At 37.1% G+C, this 19,507-nt stretch overlaps 1 long non-coding RNA gene across 1 annotated transcript; it reads left to right on the top strand.

Annotated features, from left to right (window-relative positions):
- Positions 1–1,187: 1,187 nt before the first annotated feature.
- On the top strand, positions 1,188–18,748 carry LOC116665519. Its single transcript, XR_004322191.1, has 3 exons — positions 1,188–1,383; positions 2,245–2,351; positions 18,558–18,748. It is a non-coding gene; the product is annotated as an uncharacterized LOC116665519 (long non-coding RNA).
- Positions 18,749–19,507: the final 759 nt, after the last annotated feature.

The raw sequence follows: 19,507 nt of genomic DNA, 5'->3' as shown, positions 1-19,507 counted from the left end.
GGCATTTACTCCGGGTGATGAGGAGGGCAGCTGTGGGCCCGCCCAGAGCACGCCGGGACTGGGACCAGACAAGCAGCCAGCACAGCTCAGCTCTGGGCCAGGAGGCCCCGGGCACAGACAAGAAGCATCTCGGTCCTATCACAAGGCGTCAGGTAGAAGAAATCAAGAGTCAAGAGCAGCAGATTAAGCTGAGAAGTTGTTCAAGGGAAGCCAAGTGGCAGCAGAGGACCAGGTCTGAGCACAACCTCCCTACGCAAGAAGAGATGGAGGTACATTCTCCAGGAATGACCCCTGGCCTAGCCCTACCCATTGTTGTTCTTAATTAAATATTCAGCAAAAGTCTGGATATCTAAAAGCAGGTTCACTGAAAGGACGCACTGAATGTGGCTATTAGTCACATGGAGAGAGCCTAGAATTAAAATTAAGAGGGAAACAGCTTTAGTGGTAGAGCTGCATGCTTAGCATGCAGGAAGTCCTGGGTTCAGTGGCCCCATTTAGAAAAAAATAATCTTGTCAGGACAGAGAAATATGCAACGGTTAAATTGTAAGCTAAGTGAGATTGGAATCATTAATTCATGAGAAATCTTTCTCAAAGTTTCAAATTGAAGAAAGAAACTTTGCAAGAATCTGGCAAAAACAAAAAACAAAGGAACAACAACAAAAAAAAACTTCAGGAATTCTGAAGGACCAGGTACCATAATATGAGTGGGTTAATTTATTCATATTTATGACACCTGGTAGGTAATAGTTTCCTTGGTAATAAAGGCGTCCTTGCTAACTATCCAGAGGAAAACAGACAAGGCAATGGACCTTTAAAACAAACACACAATAAAGGGGGAGGGAAGGGAGGACAAAATAAGAATAGGGGGAAGGGCACATCTGAGTCTGAACCAGCCGGTGTGGTGCCTAGTTGATCAGACATCTCAATACAAATTCACGAAGGACCTGCAGCATGGGAGTCTGGACTGGAGAATATAGAAGTGAGTGTGGAGTGCCAGAAAGGCTTCCTGTTAACAGTACTATTTAAGTTGAGACCTGAAGGAGCGGACAGTAGTTAGGTGAGCTAGTGGGGGATGGTACCCCAGGCCGAAGGAACAGCATGGGCAGAGGCCTGGAAGAGAAGGATTGCACACCGGGGAACCGCGCATGTCTGAGGGGAAAGAGGCGGTGGGGGATGAGGCGGCAGAGGGAGCAGGGCGAAGAGGATGGAGGCAAGAGCTATTCGGCAAGTGCAAGTGACAGGGCCTGGGGACTGAGCGGACAGCAGGACAGATGAAGAAGAGCTCAGAACCAGTCCAGCTTCCTGGCTTAAGCAGCTGCTGGTGCCGTTTACCCTGAGACACAAGAGAGCCGGTGCCCGGGGCGAAGGCACACGGAGTTCAGGTGGTGCTTGCTGAGTTTGAAATTCCGATGAGAAATCCAAATGGAGCCGTGGAGAAGCAATGACTGTTTGGGTCTGGGGTTCTAATGAGATCTGGGCTGCAGATGCAAATTTGAAAGTGATTAACACAATTCGAGGTTCCTATTGAAAAATAGTGACCGTATCCTTTTCTTTGCCTCAATAGAGCTGTGTCAAATAGTTTTGTGGGTTTTTTTTTTTTATATTGCAAACCATTAACACAAATTTTCAAAGTATATTTGAAGTATGAATTAGGAATATCATTCTTAATATTAAATAAGTACTTAGTAATTAAGAAAGAAATAAGTTTACTGATTTAACATGTTGGGAAGCTTTTTTGTATGGCTCGTTTTGTAACAAAATTATAAACGCACGTTTTCTTTAACTTACATGTTGCTCTTGTTAATCTTACAATTAAAATGCTTTAATTTCCCTAATTTCTTCTTAATATTATTGGAGCCTGGGTATAGTATTTTTAAAACCATGAATCAAGTTTTAATCATTTCTTGTAGAATTCAATTAATTTGTGAGGTCATTTCTTTTCCTTCAATGTCTTAATACTTCATTTTTTTTTATTGAGATATAATTGACATATCACCTTGTGTAAGTTTAAGGTGTATGTGAGGTTATTTCTTTACTGTGTACCTTCATCCAGGCATACATGAGCGCTACAATTTTGATTCTTTCGTCGTCAATAAATTGGGAAAATACTAGCATGGAACCACCTTGAATTGTGTGACTGAAACCTTACTTATAGCTGTGTAGTAACTTGTGGCTTGAGCCCAGCAAGCTGCCAACTGGAAATGCCTTTGATTTTAAAATGCTAATCATTGTTCTCTCAACAGAACCAGGTGGGCTGAAGCTCGGGCCCCAAGCCGTGAGCCCTGCTGACCACAACCGCTGCCTTTGCCCAAGGCTGGTGCTGCTTGACTGTGAGCCCAGGATCTACAAGGTCAGGCCTTTACTAAAACCCTGCACAACATGCTCTGTGTTTACTATGGATTTTTTATTCAATGCAAATGGAATAGTTGGAGCTAGACAGAGAGCTGCCTTATGTAAATGCCTTAAGGAGACAATTGTCTTGCCATGTATGAGTTTCTGTTTTATCAGAATGTTACAGAACTTCCAAGGGAATTGTGACATAAACTAAGCATTTGAAATCTGTTTACCAGACATCATGCATGCAGAGTTCCTGTTTGCCATACATATTCATCGTTTGGCAAAGTCCCAGAGGGTGAAAATTCTATATGAAGGCCAGTGTGTTTGTCACTTGTGAAAGGTGAGTTTAGGCAGGTGTTAAATGGAAATGCTATGAAGGAGGTATGGAAATACTAGTTGGAGTTTCAATTTTTAAATCTGGATGCCAGAGAGACTTTGAAATTGTTAAGCTTTGTACAGTTGGCAAAAGTTACCCTTCTAGATCCACCAGCCATGTTCATACAACTCTCTGTAAACCAGGAGAAAGTCCCCAGAGAAAGAGAAGGGGTGGAGTTTAGTGACTTATTGAGAATGTGGCTTACTTTCCAAAAAAAGACATTTTGGTTTTACTTTCTTACATTAGCTGGGGATAACTGATTTTTTTTCTGGCTTCAAATTATTTATGAAAAATAGAATATGAAAAGGAGATGTAGAAATCTATCAGATGACATTGTGGAAATAATAAAATAGAACATTTTCAGGGCTGTAGTCATATAGATAAACATTTGAAACTCACACAGCACTCATTGGGCTTTTCCTGGAAGTAGGCTGAATGCTAGGAAAAAATACACGAAGGAAATAAAAGGCACAGCTCATGTGTCAACACTGTTTCTACAGTTAAAACAACGTTTGATTTAAATCTGACTTTCCTGATGCATTTAATCAGGTATGTGTGTCGACAGCTAACGTGAAATAGAAGTTTGAAATCACCCATTTAATTTAATGTAGACTGGCAGACAGTTTAAATAATGTTGTTGAATGAAATTTTTTAGCCCGACTTATCCAGTGTGGCATCTGGTTGATCAAATATCTCATTAATACATATTTACTGAGGGCCTACCATGTGCTAGATTGTTCTAGAGGATACCAAGAAATGTGAACGACTGTCTCTATCTTGGAAGACATTATATTCCAGCAAGGTAATAACACTGTGTACATACACAACGTCATTTATCATCCGGGCAGGGTATGATAGGGGCCAAAAAGGTTGAAGAGAGAGTGAAGATCTTCGAAGTTCCGAAAAGGAAAGATATCTGCAGGTCGTGAGAGTCTAAAAAGAATTCAGAGAGAAAAGCTCAGGCTTTAGAGTGAAGATTTTCATCATTTGATGGAACGTAATTCTGTATAGTGAACAAAGAGTTACCTCTTACATGAGCCCTCAAACTTCTTTGTGTTGTGTGGCTCTATTGTGATATTGTATATGTCGTGCTGTTTAATTTTTGATGATTTTAGTCCCTAAATTCTTTCAGTTACCAATTAAAAACCAACAAAAACCAAAACAAAATTAATCACCAGACTACATGTCTCCAGATAATGTATTTATATAAATTCATAGTTATAAAAACTAGTGGTACTAACAAAAGACCCTGTAATCGAACAAGAAATTTTATAACTCTTAATGATAATATTATAACTTAAATCTGAGGAGAAGGGAAATGGGACCAATTGACCTACAATTGTATATTGATATATTTTCCCCCAGGTTTTCTTCAAATTCACAAGATCTTGTTTTTTTAATTAGGAATTAGTATGAGCCAGAATCAATATTTTTCATACCAACAAAATAATCACACTTTTCAATTTTCGAAAGAAGTTTCCTCTTTTGAACCCAAGAAAATCCAAATAGATCAAATATTTTTTTCCCCCAGTTCTAGTCGAGTGTTAATTTCTGGCCAAAGATTCTGTCATAAAGTCTGGATATGGGAGAGATTTAGCCCTAGGGTAAAAAAATAAAAAAGCAATATAAAGGAAATAATATAGTGTAATTTTAAGAAGAATATTATAGCTATCAGTATTAATTTATTCTTTTAAATTGCCTCAGTATCTCAGTATTTAGAATTGGTCTAGAACAGACCAACCCTCCTACATTTGTACTGGATGACTGCTCATCTATCACATTCGTGCAGAGAGGTGGTATAGCATGGGGATTCAATGCTCAGACCCCAGACCTTAAAGCCCAACTTCTCCAGGTTCAAATTCCAAACCTGCTGCATTCTTACAACATTACCCTGGACAGATTGCTTAAATTCTATCATTTTCTCAACTGTGAAACAGGACTAATAACCGTACCTGTCTCAAAAATAAATTGGTACATGAAAAGCAATTACAAGTGTACCTAGCAGGGGAGAGGGGATAGCTCAGTGGTAGAGCACATGCTCAGCACGCATGAGGTCCTAGTTTGATCCCCAGTATCTCCATTAAATAAATAAGGAAATCTAACTACCAACCCCCCAAAAAAGTGTACCTAGCAAAGAGCAATCACTAAGTGTCAACTGCCCTTCTAGTATTCTTCTGTTTTTCTGCAGTGATAACTGCAGTATGTGGTTTTTTTACTTTTCTGTCTAAAACTTTTCTTTCCTCTCCTCCCGCCACCCCCACTCCATCTCCTAGACTGTCTGTCTTTCATCACTATGGCCATTTCCAGTGCCTAACCCAGTGTCTTCACAAAGGTGCTCAGTAAAGGTTGAATGAATGAATGAATCAAACTCCTATTTCTTGTGTAAGTCCCCTCAGAACCATCCCTGGCCCCCGACCCTCTCCTGTAGTGGGGAGGGGCCCTCCTTCTTGCTCCCATAAGCCCTTAGGAACACCAGTCACTGCAGTGAGCACTGTAGGTTGGGTTGATCTGTATATGACTCCTTCCCTTTTTCCTTTGGGTTTCTTCAAATTCACTAGATCTTGTTTCTGACTTAGGAATTACTTGAACCAGAATCTGAGCTTCTTGAGAGTAGTGGCTCTCGCCTGAATCGCCTAATGGTTGGCAGATGATTGACTGATTGAGTGAGTGACTGAATGAATGGACTTATCAGAACTCCTCGGCAGGGGCTGGATAGTCCCCCACCACTTGTCAACCTCCAGGAACTGTAAGCACAGGCCCATGGCTGCTCTGTAGAGTGGTCCTACCCTGGGAAAGAGAGCTCTGCCTGCTGCCATCCAACCACAGAATAATATGGTCACCAGAACTTTTGTACCCTAATATTTTTGTTTTATAAATGAAGACATTAAACCTGAGAAAAGGTTCAGTGAGCCAAGATCTAGCATTTTAGAGAAACATCTGGAAATACAGTCTCCTGGCTTGTACTCTATACAGATTCAAGTGCAAAGAGACTTTCCATATATGGCTTTCATGTCCCATTGAAAGCTTAGGAGTAACAAGTGAATGGAAGAGGGAAATTGGATGAATAAGAAATGTCCTTGTTTTTCTTATTCATCGTTCTTAATAAAAATCCTTGCTGTTTACAATATCCTCCTATATGACTGTTTTAACATTAATGATCAAAACCATATAGAACAATTACAAATAACTGTCACGGTAACCTACATTTTAGAATCTAAAAACATGTATTGCTTTTGCCTGCCCAGAATCTGGCCCCCTTTTTGATAACCACACCTGAGCCTTCCTTTGGAGATCTGTGTCTTCCCAACTGCCAGGTTTCTTTGTGGTAATTTCAGGGAAGATGTCCAGATCGCCCCAGTCGAGGTGTGGCCTTGTGAACTGGTTGGACAGATCAGATTCTCTCCCCAGGAACCTGAACCCTGAGTAGTGACACTGAGACAGAAAACGGCGAGCGCAGATTCATTCTAATGAGCTTTCTAAGGACAATGTCCACGGATTCCTCCTCCCTAGATCCCTGGAACTGCTCTAGGGTCCAGCTGCTTACCGCAGTTGATTCTGTGAGCTAACCTGTGTCCTTCCAACTTATTTAGAGCTTGAAGTCAAACTCTACTGGTGTTTGGACTGTAAGTTGGTTAGTACACAAATGAGAAGAGAAAGAAATAAATGTGGAAAAGGTGTGTGTGTGTGTGCGTGGGCACGCGTGTGTGTGTGATCTACTATGTATGTAGCAGCACAAGAGAAAACAGACTCTGTGCTACTATATATACAGAGGGAAAACAGGCCAACTATGATTTTACCATGGAAATCTGTCTTAAGATGGTCTTGAATTTTAAGTACTTAAATGAAAACTTTCCTTGCATGTTTAAAGTTGTCATACTCTCTTATAAAAGTGTATTATGTGCTATTACAGGCTTCTCTCTAGAATACATTTTTAATTTAGATTCTTTGTTAACTGACATATATTTCTCTTACAATTTACTGTTTTAAATAAACTGCTTTATTTATGTAGATAATAGTAAAACAATGAAACATATGAAATTCATATAAGTTAGAGAAAATAACATATAATTGTAACTTTACTCACATTTATTACATTGAGCTACAAGTCCATTGCACTTTATGAACACATAGGTACATGCAAAGTTCTGTGTAAATCCTATGTTAATTACTGCTGTGGACTATAACTGTTCTTTAATTTTTAATTCCACTTAATAACTTAAACTAGAAAGTTCATAAAAGGTGTTCATATGAAAAAGCATTTATGAAAAGTCTCCAAGAATTAACCTACAAGAATAATCATCTATGTTCTCTCTGAAAAATAATTATTTTTTGGAAGAGTGTGACACAAAGGTCTTCAATAAATAACACTCAGGAATTTTTACCATCTCTCCTTTTGATTGTGAAGTTTTAAAAGGTATAATCTATTTAACTCTTTCTTGGGTGAATGTATATTTTGCAGGCAGAATGTTATGTCAAGCACTGAAAATAATTCTGAGGTAGTATTTATAATGATAGCAAAAAATTACCTAAAAATTTGCCAAGAAGACAAAGGACCCCCCTACACTGTTGGTGGGAATGTAAATTGGTGCAGCCACTATGGAAAAGAGTATGGAGATTCCTTAAAAAACTAAAAATAGGCTTACCATACGATCCTGCAATCCCACTCCTGGGCATATATCTGGAGAAAATTCTAATTTGAAAATATCTATGCACCCCCTATGTTCGTAGCAGCACCATTTACAATAGCCAAGTCATGGAAGCACCTCAAACATCCATCAGCAGATGAATGGATAAAGAAGATGTGGTACACATATATTACCCATAAAAAAAGAATGAAATAATGCCATTTGAAGCAACATGGATGGACCTAGAGATTATCATACTAAGTGAAGTAGGTCAGGCAAAGACAAATAACACATGATAATCACTTATATGTGGAATCTAAAAAAATGAGACAAATGAACTTACAAAACAAAAATAGACTCAGACATAGAAAGCAATCTTATGGTTACAAAAGGGGAAAGCAAAGTGGGAGGGAGGAAGGAATAAATTAGATATTTGCCATTAATTTATACACATTAATAAATATGAAATAGATAAATAACAATTTTCTACTGCATAGCACAGGGAACTATGTTTCATATCTTGTAATAATATAATGGAAAAGAATCTGAAACAGAATATATATATATAAATGGAAACACTTTGCTGTACACCTGAAACTAACACAACATTGTAGATTAACTATAGTTCAATTTAAAAAATGGTTATAAAAATGCGTATGAGGCAACACTAGTTTTTATTTCTTCCTCAGTGCAGGAACTACCTAGATAATATTTACAACCAAGCAGAAAGATTAGAGACATGAGGCTGGTACCATCTGTCTTCCCTGATTTAAGGTTGTTTTCCATCGCCTTTCGCACCCTGACCTGTGGAACAGGCTGACACTGGTCTTCAGCAAGAATTGACATTGAGGTTATGTGTGTATTGTTGTTTAGCAAACATTCGCTGATAACACTTAGTAAAATGGTCTTTTGTGAGTTGGCGAAATCTTTAAGAAGACAGTCTTCATTTCCATAAATTCTCTGCTTTGTGATTTGTAGAAACTACTAGAAATATGTGTGTGTCTGTGTGTTCCATTTAGTTACCTGTTTGGTGCTGCTTTTTTGTGCCAGTTTTTAGCTGAGAAAGAACTTTAAAAAAAAAAACAAGAAATTACTTTTCTGTTATTGGTGAGATAGAAATCTTTACTTTTAAATGTTAAGTACATTTTACGGTTTGGAAAAAATATATACCAAACTATGAATTCATGGTTACCCTGGGAGAATGTTTTAGGGGAGGAAAGAGCAATGGTCAGGAAGGCGAGGAAAAGGAGATTTTTATTTTTTAACTCAAGATTTTTTCTTTTTCTGGTTTTTCAGTAATTTTTCTTTTTTTCTTTTATTTCTTTTTTTAATTACAGTGTAGTTAACATACAATATTATATTTGTTTCAGGTGCATTATATTACAACGTGGTGATTTGGCATTGATATGCGTTATGAACTGATCACCACGATAGTCTAAAAACAGTCACCATACAACTATATTCCCTCTTCTGTACATTACCTACTTAGGTATTTTATAACTGGAAATTTGTACCCCGTAATTCCCTTCACACATTTGGCCCATCTCCACCATCCTTCACAACTCTGGTGATCACCAGTTTGTTCTTTGTATCTATGAGTTTTTCTGTTTTGTTTTGTTTGTTCATTTGTTTTGTTTTTTTAGACTCCATATGCAAGTGAAGATATACAGTATTTGTCTTTCTCTGACTAATTTTACTTAGGGTAAAACCATCTAGAGTCATGCATATTGTTGCAAATGGCAAGATTCATCCTTTTTGTGGCTGAGTAACATTCCATTGTATGTACATACCACATCTTATCTATCCATTCATCTATCAGTAAACTCAGTGGATACTTAGGTTGCTTCCACATCTTGGTGATTGTGAATAATGCTGCAATAAACATGAGGGTGCATATATGTTTTTGAATTGGTATTTTTATTTTCTTTGGATAGATACCCAGAAATGGAATGGCTGGATTGTATGATAATTCTATTTGCAATTTTTTGAGGATCCTTTATAGTGTTTCCATAGAAGCTGTAACAAGTTACATTCCCACCAGCAGTGCACAAGGGTTCCCTTTTTCCACATTCTGTCCAACCTTTGTTATTTCTTATCTTTTGGATAACAGCCATCAGATAGGTATGTGGTGATATCTTGTTATTTCAATTTGCATTTCCCAGATGATTAAAGATGTTGAACATCTTTTCATATGTCTGTTGCCCATCTGTAAGTCTTCCTTGGAAAAATATCTATCAGATCCTCTCCCCGTTTTTTAATCAGCTTGTTTGTTTTTTGATATTGAGATGTATGAGTTCTTTATATATTTTAGATTATTAACCCTTTATCAGATCCACCATTTGTAATTATTTTTTTCTCAGATGGTTGCCTTTTCATTTTGTTGATGATTTCCTTTGCTTCTCAAAAGCTTTGTAGTTTGAAGTAGTCTTATTTGTTTATTTTTGTTTTTGTTGCCCTTATGTGAGGAGATAGACCCCCCAAACTTTGCTAAGAATGACACCAAAAAGGTTATTGTTTATGTTTTCTTCTATAAGTTTTATGGTTACAAGGCTTTACCTTTAAGTCTTCAATACATTTTGAGTTTATTTCTGTATATGGCATAAGAAAGTGGTTCAGTTTAATTCTTTTGCACGTGGCTGACAAGTTTTCCCAACACCATTTATTGAAGAGGCTCTTTTTACCCCATTGTGTATTCTTGGCTCCTTTATCAAAAATTAACTGACCATAAAAGTGTGGATTTATTTCTGGGCTCTCTATTCTTTCTCATTGATATTTGTGTCTGACTTTGTACCAGTACCAAACAGTTTTGATTGCAATAATTATGTAGTATAGTTTGAAATCAGGGGGCATAATACCTCCAACTTCTTTCTTTCTTAAGATTGCTTTGGCTATTCAGGGTCTTTTGTTGTTCTATACAAATTTGGGGATTATTTTCTCTTATTCTGTGAAAAATGCTACTTGGTGTTTTGACACGGATTGCATTAAATCTGTAGATGCTTTGGGTACTATGTGCACTTCAACAATATAAATTCTTCCAGTCCATGAGAAGATACATGGAGTATCTTTCTGTTTTGTGTTATCTTCAGTTTCTTTCATCAGTGTGTTATGGTTTTCCTCATACAGGTCTTTCATCTCCTTGGTTAAATTTATTCCTAGTATTTTATTCTTTTGGATGCAATTGTAAAGGGAATTGTTTCTTAATTTCTCTTTCTGACAGTTTGTTATTATTGTATAGAAATTCAATAGCTTTCTATATATCAATTCTGTATCATGCATCTTTACTGAATTTATTTATTAGTTCTAAAATAGTATTTTGATGGAGTCTTTAGGACTTTATATATATAGTATCATGGCATCTGCAAATATTGACAGTTTTACTTCTTCCTTTACAATTTGAATGCCTTTTATTTATTTTTCGTGTCTGATTGCTTGGACTAGGACTTCCAATACTATATTGAATAAAAGTGGCAAAACTGGACAGCTTTGTCTTATTTCCAATCTTAGAGGAAAAGCATTCAGCTTTTCTTTGTTGAGTAATATATTACCTGTGGGTGTGTCATATATAGTCTTTATGATATTATGTTCCCTCTATACCCACTTTGTTGAAAGTTTTTATCATAAATTGATGCTGAATTTTGTCAAATGCTTTTTCTGCATCTATTGTGATGATCATATGATTTTTATCTTTCATTTTATTAATATGGCACATTACATTGATTGATTTGTGGGTGTTGAATCATCCTGCATCCCTGAGATAACTACCACTTGTTCATGGTTTATGATCCTTTTAATGTAGTGTTGAATTCAGTTTGCTAGTATTTCGTTGAAGATTTTTGCATCTATATTCATCAGCAATATTGGCCGATAATTTTTTTGTAATGTCTTTATCTGGTTTTGGTATCAGAGTAATGCTGGACAATAAACTATTCTAGTTCACAACTGACACACTACTGGACTTCATTTGCCAGTTTTTTTGATAATTTTGCATCTATACTCTTAAGTGAAATTGGACTGTTTTCTTCTTCACTCCTGTGCTCTCAGCTCCCCAAGCTCTACCCGTTATCTGCGGGCTTCTAAGTCTCTTTACTTTCCCCACCAAAGTCCAGGGAAACTTTATCTAGTCTGGGAGGGGTTGAGAAAACTTCTCCTCTAACACTTTCTGCTTTCTTCCAAATATGTCATCTTCGCCGAGGCCAGAGTTTTTGAAACTCAAAAGCAAAGAATTGATCCCTTTGTTCTCTGTGTTCTGCTCTTTCATCCCTCTGCCAAGACAATGGCAGAGAAGTCTGGGGTAAAGGAATGTGCACTTGGGGGAGGGAACCAATCAAATGTCATCTCCACTGTCATTCCACCTCACATTCATAGGCAGCACCTGCCCCAAAGTGACACCTTTTCTCCATGACTTCTGGATCTTGCGCTGCACTGTGTTCAATTCCCCTCCATGACTAAAGGTTTTATTCTCCCAGGAACTAGGAATTTTGCCTACTGACAGCTATCAGTTTTCAGCTTTCTCTGGGAATTGCCCTCAGCTGTAGAGAGCCTCCTTGTCTGGGTTCAAACCTCTTCCCTTAGACATCTCATATCTATGATAAAGGGTGACCCCTTCTCCTAACCTAATCCTAGGAATTGACTGAGTCTTGTGTCTACATTACAGCCCACCTTAGTCCTCTCCTTCTCTACCCCCATTAATGTCCATCCCAAGAGCAGTCCCCAGTAAATTTTCTGCACACAAATCTCTACCTCAGAATCTACTTCCTGGGGACTTACTCTGCAACACACACCTTTACACTCCTTCTGTCTGTGATTATACATGTATTTTTTTCATCCGTCTATCTCCCAATTTGAGACATCTAAAAATGGTGGGGAATTTTAGGTTGCTTAGAGTCTTCTGTCAAACGAGTCACATGGGAAAAGAATTATAGCTTATTTCTGTTAATTTTAGATTTGGGATCCAGTCAATGAAATATTGTTGCAAAGAGAGAGAAAAGATAGGGGAGACAAAAATTCACAGATTTCTTTCTTTCTAGATTGCATTGAGAAGGATTTTGTGTTATGTGTGTGTATATGTGTATATATGGAGAATTTGTAGAATTAAAAATAAGAAAGACGTGTAAATGAAAGCTGCTGACAATTTGTAAATACAAGTTATAAAATCTTACAAAATTCTCTAAAAACCAAATTAACTTAAGTAATCTTGAACAGTAGAGCTGATGTATATATGCAGATTGGGAAATACTATATGCCAGGACTTTGAGTGTCAATTGCTTCTCACTGGAAAATTGAAGAAAATCAGGTTGAAGGAAAGGTAAGATAAAAGAGACAACTTTCATTGTGTATTTTTAATGCAAAGGAATAATATTATCTTTTCCTGAGAGTTGGAAGGATCTTAGAAGTCATGGTCTAAAGTCCTGGCCAGTGCAGGAATATTTTTTTCTGTAAGTTATTTTACTTTTGCTTAGAACATACAAATATAATATTAATTTTATATTTTCTTGTTTTAAAGTTTAATTAATAATCTTTGCTAAATATTAACTTGAAGCTATATGCACCACATTGCTTTTTCTTGTTCCTTGGTTGAGTTAATATTGATGCGTTTACCTATCTTTTGTTTAATTTTGCCCCGGGATCTATTACATTTAGTTAGCACAGAGTGTAAGGGAGACACATTGATTTACTTTGGTTTACCCTTAGGCTCATTCTCCACCTAACCCATGTTCGTGATCGTTCAGGAGGTTTTCCCTCTTTGCTGAAAAAACCAACAAAACAGTGGTGGACAGAGTCCAAGTAATATAGTATAATAGCTGTCTTGAGCATTGCCTCATTATAGATAGATTATGCTCCCAGGAATATATCTGTAATTTGTTCCCCTGTGCATGTGTGCATGTGTATGAGGAACAAGAGCTAGAATGTCCCCTTTGCCATATGGGATTTTTTTTTTTTTTTTTGGCTTCTTTATGAACCTAGAGCAATTTTACTCAGAACATGGAAATTAAAGCAAAGTAATAATGACAGTTTTCATAGTGCTTCCTATATTCCAGGCACCATGCTGAGTGTTTTACATACATTTACCCCACTTAAGCCTCATAACCCTATGAGGTAGGTATTTAATATCCACATTTTAGAAATACAAAAACCTGAGTCCTCAAAAGAGGTTTAACTAATTTTCATAAATTCACATGGCTGGAAAGTTATCATGAATCGTACCTGATTTTTTTAGCCACTCTTTCAAAACTTTTAAAGATTTTTCCCTTCAGACTTCGACTGACTTCTCGAAAAACAGCCTCTGTGCCTGTAACTTTCCCCCTGGGCGTAAGTAACTCAGCTCCATAGCTTTTCCTCCTCTCCACATAAAATACCCTGTCCGCACTCCTCCCGATAGCCGATAGCCGCTATCGTCCCTTCTCCCGCCCATCTCTCACTATTCAGCGCTTTGTCTCTTTGTTACCTCCTAGACCTTGCTAAGTGGATGACTGGCTGCCAAATAAAATCACAGGAGGAAAAGATAAAGCATCTCATCTTTCTCTCTTAAGCCTTTGCTCTCTCCAACTTCCTTGTCAGTGAGTGTTCAAGTTCTCCAGTTTCCGCAGGCAGGCCCAGGGCTAAAAATAGCTCACTCTGCATGGTGGCCCTGGTGGCATTTCCTGGGTGGTGAGAGTCCAAGTGAAAACAACTGGTGAGACGAGATGACCAAATTCTGAAGCGAGTCTGGGGACACCCTCTACCTTTCCCTGCACCCACTGCTGGGATGCTCAGACTTCTGCGAGAATTGGTTCATAGTCGCTCTTGGACGGATCAGATCAAAAAGAACTGGCATATTTCCTCTTCTCAGATGAGAATGGCATAACTTATCATTGTTTCAAGGGCATAATACAATAAAACAAGTGTAATCATTGAGGTTAAAAATACAATTCAAGCCTGTCAACAGGACCATTGCTTCAACTAAGCAGAGAAGTTTCACGAGAAGTGAATGTTAATTGAACTGCTAATGTTTAACAAACATAATTAAACTCATTGCAAATTGTTGGAGAAAAATGTTTTCTCATACACATAATGTTTGGGGGGACCATTTTAAAAGGAAAATTACATTTTTAAAAAAGACTTGCTGCCAGGACAAAGATGGAAATGAAATGATAAAAAGAAAATGTATGTAAATCAATACTCTACCCAGCTCTCTTAATATGAAATACCCTTTTTCCACAAAACATAGCTTTCTCACTTTTTTCTGATTTTAGTAATGATGTATGTTTACTTCTAAAAATTCAATCTGATATTAAAGAAGAGAGTAAAAATTATATATAATCCCCTACACTGAGAAAACCAAATTTTGTGACAATCCTCTTATGCATACACACTCAGTTCTAAGCTCTTCAATTCATTTCCCTCCCCACGGAGATTCAGAAATGGAGCTAGTTGGGGCCAAGGAGGTATGAAAAGAAACTTGCTGAAGGGTTTTTTTCCCTCACTCTAAGGGTGGACCTTTTTGGAGTGGAGAGGGTATCACTCAGGGGTAGAGTGCATGCTTAACATGCATGAGGTCCTGGGTTCAATCCCTAGTACCTCCACTAAAAATAAATAAACCTAATTACCTCCCCACCCCACCAAAAACAAACAAACAGACAAAACCCAAATGAAATAAAATGCTGGCTTTGGGGAAAAAAAAAAAAAAACGGACCACTGGAAGAAACCGGCTCTTTTTCTCCTGGCCACTTTCTAGTATAGATGTCACTTCCAGAAAAACTGCTGTAGCCATCTTGATACTAACCTCAAGAAAGCCAATTCAAAAAAGAAGGCAAAGATGGGAGAATCACAGAGATTGATTTTGATAGACAGCGGGTTAAGCCACTCTTAAAGGCCACCCTGCATCTGGACTTCCAGGCATATGAGCCTATAAATTCCTTTATTGTAGAAGCCTGTATGAGCTGGATTTCTCAGTACTGGAAGCTGAATGCATCCTAACTAACATGGGTATATTTTGCCCTAAGAAAGAGTTTAATTCTTATATGGGTCAGTCATGTATTTCCTTAATAATTTCTAGGTTACTAACTTGCTTTGGAAGGTCTCCCCAACAAACAGGTTATATATGGTTCTAAATTTCATCTTTTAAAAATTGTATTTATTTTTTATTTTTTAACTTTTATGACCAACGCAATGTCTCTGTACATCACATCAACTCTGCCAAAGACGCCCTGATCTCAGACTACTAGCCTCCAGAACTGTGAGAAAATAATTTCCTCTGTTTAAGCCTCCCAGTGGGTGGTACGGCAGTTCTAGCAAACTAATAGATCCACTCTTATTCTGAAGGCCAGGCAGTCAATGATCTAGACAGTATCATTTTAATTTTAACCTTCCTGGAATTTTATGTAAATAGAACCACACAGTACATAACATTTAGCTTTTGCCTCTTTTCACGTATGATGTTTTTGAGGTTCATCCATGCTGTTGCTATATTCATATTTTGATCCTTTTCAATGATGAAGAGTTTTCCATAGTATGCATTAATTACAATGTCTTTATTCATCTTCTAGTGGATGTGGCTATTATAAAATAACGCCTCTGTGAACATTGATATATGTTCATGTGTGGGCATATTTCACTTAGAAAAATGCCCAGAAGTGGGATTGCTAGATTCTATGATAATATGCTATTAATCTTATAAAATACTGCCAGTCTGTTTTCAGAAGTTGGTATCTGTATCATTTTGCATTTCCACTGCAAGACATAAGAATTACTGCTGCTTCCCATTCTTGTAAACACTTGGTAAATCAGATATTTTGTCTTTATTCTAGTGGATGTGTTGTGAAGTGTGATTGTGATTTGAATTTTTCAGATGAATAGTGATATTGACCGTCATTTCATGTGCTTATTTACCAGACTTATATCTTTTATTGTGAAGTGTTCAAATTGTCTGTTCTTTTTAAACTAGGTTATTCATTTTCTTATTAATGAGTTTTGAGATTTCTTTATGTATTCTGTACACAAGCTCTTTATCCAGTATGTTTTTCTTTTTTCTTTCTTTCTTTCCTTCTTTTTTTTTTTTTTGTAAATGGGTTGGAGAGTACAAAAGTAGAAATAGAAATATTACTTGAGGTAAATGCAGCGGCCAAGTTAAAATATCTTCTGTTTGTCTAAGAAAATGGTTAAGGAGATGAAGTGACATGAATTGGTTTGAAGGATATTAACAAGTAAAATCAATAGGATTTGGTAATTACGAATGTGGTCAGAGGAAAGAAGTAATTGTTGAAGATACTTTCAATGTAATAATTTGGTTAGTAGCACCAGCTAAATATTGGAGTGTGATTCTTTTGGGAATGGCTGATGGATAGCATAATTACTTTTTGGACATCTGGAGTTGATATCTTAGCGAAAATGTGAAATGGGTGACTGGCTACATATGCCTGGAACTCAGGTGAGAAGTAAGTGGGTATAACATTTTGAGAATTATTGACATATAAAAGAGTAAATAAAACTTTGATGCAAAAACAAAGACTAATGAAATGTTTTTATATATCATATGAGGCAGTGGTCCAATTTTTTTTTCAAATGAATAGCTAATTATGCTACTTACTAGTATGAAAATAAAATGTGTTCATTTACGCAACCATTCCTTCCCCTGTGAAGTAAAATGCTACCCTTGTCCTATACAATGTTCCCACGGATTCTGAATTTCTTATTTTGGTCTGCTAATCAATTAGTCTATCCCTATGCTAATACCCAACCCTTTTGATTATAACTTTTTTTTCTTTCTTTCTTTCTTTAATTAAAGTATAGTTGATTTACAGTATTGTGTTAATTTCTGGTGTACAGCGTAGTGATTCAGTTTTCTGTAGAGTCTTTTGCTCTATCAGCTTCTTTCTGGCACTAACTTCTTCCTATTTGCATTGAATGCTGTTGTCAGTCACTTCAACTGTCCTTTGCAAAGCCTCCCTAATATTTTAGAGATCTCCTCTTCACACCATAACTTATTTTCCAAGCCCTTGTATAAGCATAATCGTTTCTTTTTACTCGCAGCCTGTAAATCACTGCTGTAGAAAATGATGGACGCATGTTGGCTGACTCCACTTATAAATGCACGAGCTACAGACCCAGCCAGGCACCTCCCTCTGCGCTGCAGTTCTTTCCCTTCTATCTACCCAACTCTCTTTCCCTTTCTGTGTAGTAATTGTCCCCTGGCAACTGCTCAATCATTTTATTTCCCTTAATCTTACCACTCACCTTCTCAGCAGAAGACTTCATTTCTAATATCACAGGAATGTAGTGGCCATCATGAATAAACCCCTTCAACTTCCCCTTTTCTACCTCAAATTTTTCTCTGTTTGTCCCTCCCTAAACACTCCTACGTGTTTCAGAGGAAGAATTTGCCCCATTTCTCTCCAGACCTCTTAACTTATAACCTTGAGTCCATCTTCTGCCTCCTTTGAATTGTATGCCCATTAAGTACTAACTTTTATTTTATTTTATTTTTATTTAAAAAATTTTATTTAAGTATAGTCAGTTACAAAGTGTCAATTTCTGGTGTACAGCATAATGTCCCAGTCATGTATATATATATATACATATATTCATTTTCATATTCTTTTTCATTGAAGCTGATTACAATATATTGAACATAGTTTCCTATGCTATACAGAAGAAATTTGTTTTTTAATCTATTTTCATATATAGTGGTTAACATTTGCAAATCTGAAACTCCCAGTTTTATCCCTTCCCATCCCCTTTCCCCTGGTAACCATAAATACTAACTTTTAAATTTGTGTTTTGGTCAGGATTCACTATGCTATGCTGCAGTAACAAAACCCCCTAAATTCAGTGATTTAATTTTAAAAATTTTTATGAATTCCTTCCGTCACATCTACTGTGGATCTGAGCAACCTTCCATGGCAATAGTCTTTGATGTGGTAGCTCAGGAATTTAGGCAGCTATGATCCTGTGGTTCCCCACATCAACACGAGGCCTCCTTGGTTTCCATTACAGAGGAAGAGAGGCACTGAAATAACACAGGGGCTTTTCACTCCCTCAGCCTGGAAGTAACACGTTAAACTTTTGCTTACAATTTATTAGCCTGAACTTTGCTCATGACCTAGCCTAACAGCCAGGGAGCTGAAAACGGAGTTTTCCTTGTGCACAGGAAGGAAAAATATCAAACAGATTTGAGGGCCATGTAGAATTGTTTCTTTCATAGTTGTATTCATCTATCTCTGTCATTTTGCCTCTATTACAGGTAGCACCGAGTCTAAACCATCCTGAAAAGTGTCCACCCACCCTTTCATCTGCACGCCTTCCCCGAAGTCTTCCCCGCGTTTCAGCCACACTGCACTGCTTGGTGTTACGCACTCACGTGCCTCTTTGTCTCTCCTTCTGTGATTCCAGCTTCTGCACATGTAGATGCTCCTTCCTGGACCGTACTCCCTACATACCTTGCTGGTGCAGCATCCCTGCTCATTCTCCAAAGCAAGCCTAAATTGTATCTTCTTTCTGTATCTTTCCTGAAGTCCTGTAGACCAAAGGAAGGCTCTCATATCTACAATTTATAAATAACTCCATTTTAACCTGTGTCATTGTGTATTATAATTATTTGCATGATTTCTCAACTTTCCATCTAAACTATGAGATCATGATGAGAATATTCACATTTTTTTACCCATATACTCAGCACCTGGCACAGTGGTACCTGGCATGGAGAAGGCTTTTAGTAAATGTTTAGTGGATAAATGACCAAATAAATCGGTGAATAGTAAAATTTCTGAACACTGATAATGAAAGGTGGAAGCTGCAATTTTTGAGGTATTTATGTTAGAATTCTGTTTCATTTTTTCAGAGAACACAATGAGTAATTATTTTTAAAAACTAGTTGGTAGCAGAAGTAGCATGAGGCAAAGAATTGCTAATAATATTATGATGTATTATTTATGCAACATTAAATAAACATAACATGACACAAAATACATACTAAACAAACTATCCATTTCAGAGTTAAAATATGTCTCAATATTTATGATATGATGCCTCACAATAAAGGCTGGGGTACTCTGGCACGTCTCCTATGTTGGGTGATGATAATGTTTATAATATCAGTAGTATAGAAGTGAATTTTACTTCTATATGAAATATAGATGTTATAAATAAACATGTGCCCTCCAATATATAATATTAATGTTGGGAAAGCGTTGA

The sequence above is a fragment of the Camelus ferus genome, chromosome 8 (genome assembly GCF_009834535.1).
Source record: "Camelus ferus isolate YT-003-E chromosome 8, BCGSAC_Cfer_1.0, whole genome shotgun sequence".
Lineage (NCBI taxonomy): Eukaryota > Metazoa > Chordata > Mammalia > Artiodactyla > Camelidae > Camelus > Camelus ferus.
Note: the sequence above shows the minus strand (reverse complement) of the source record. Positions and strands in the feature narration are given on the sequence as shown.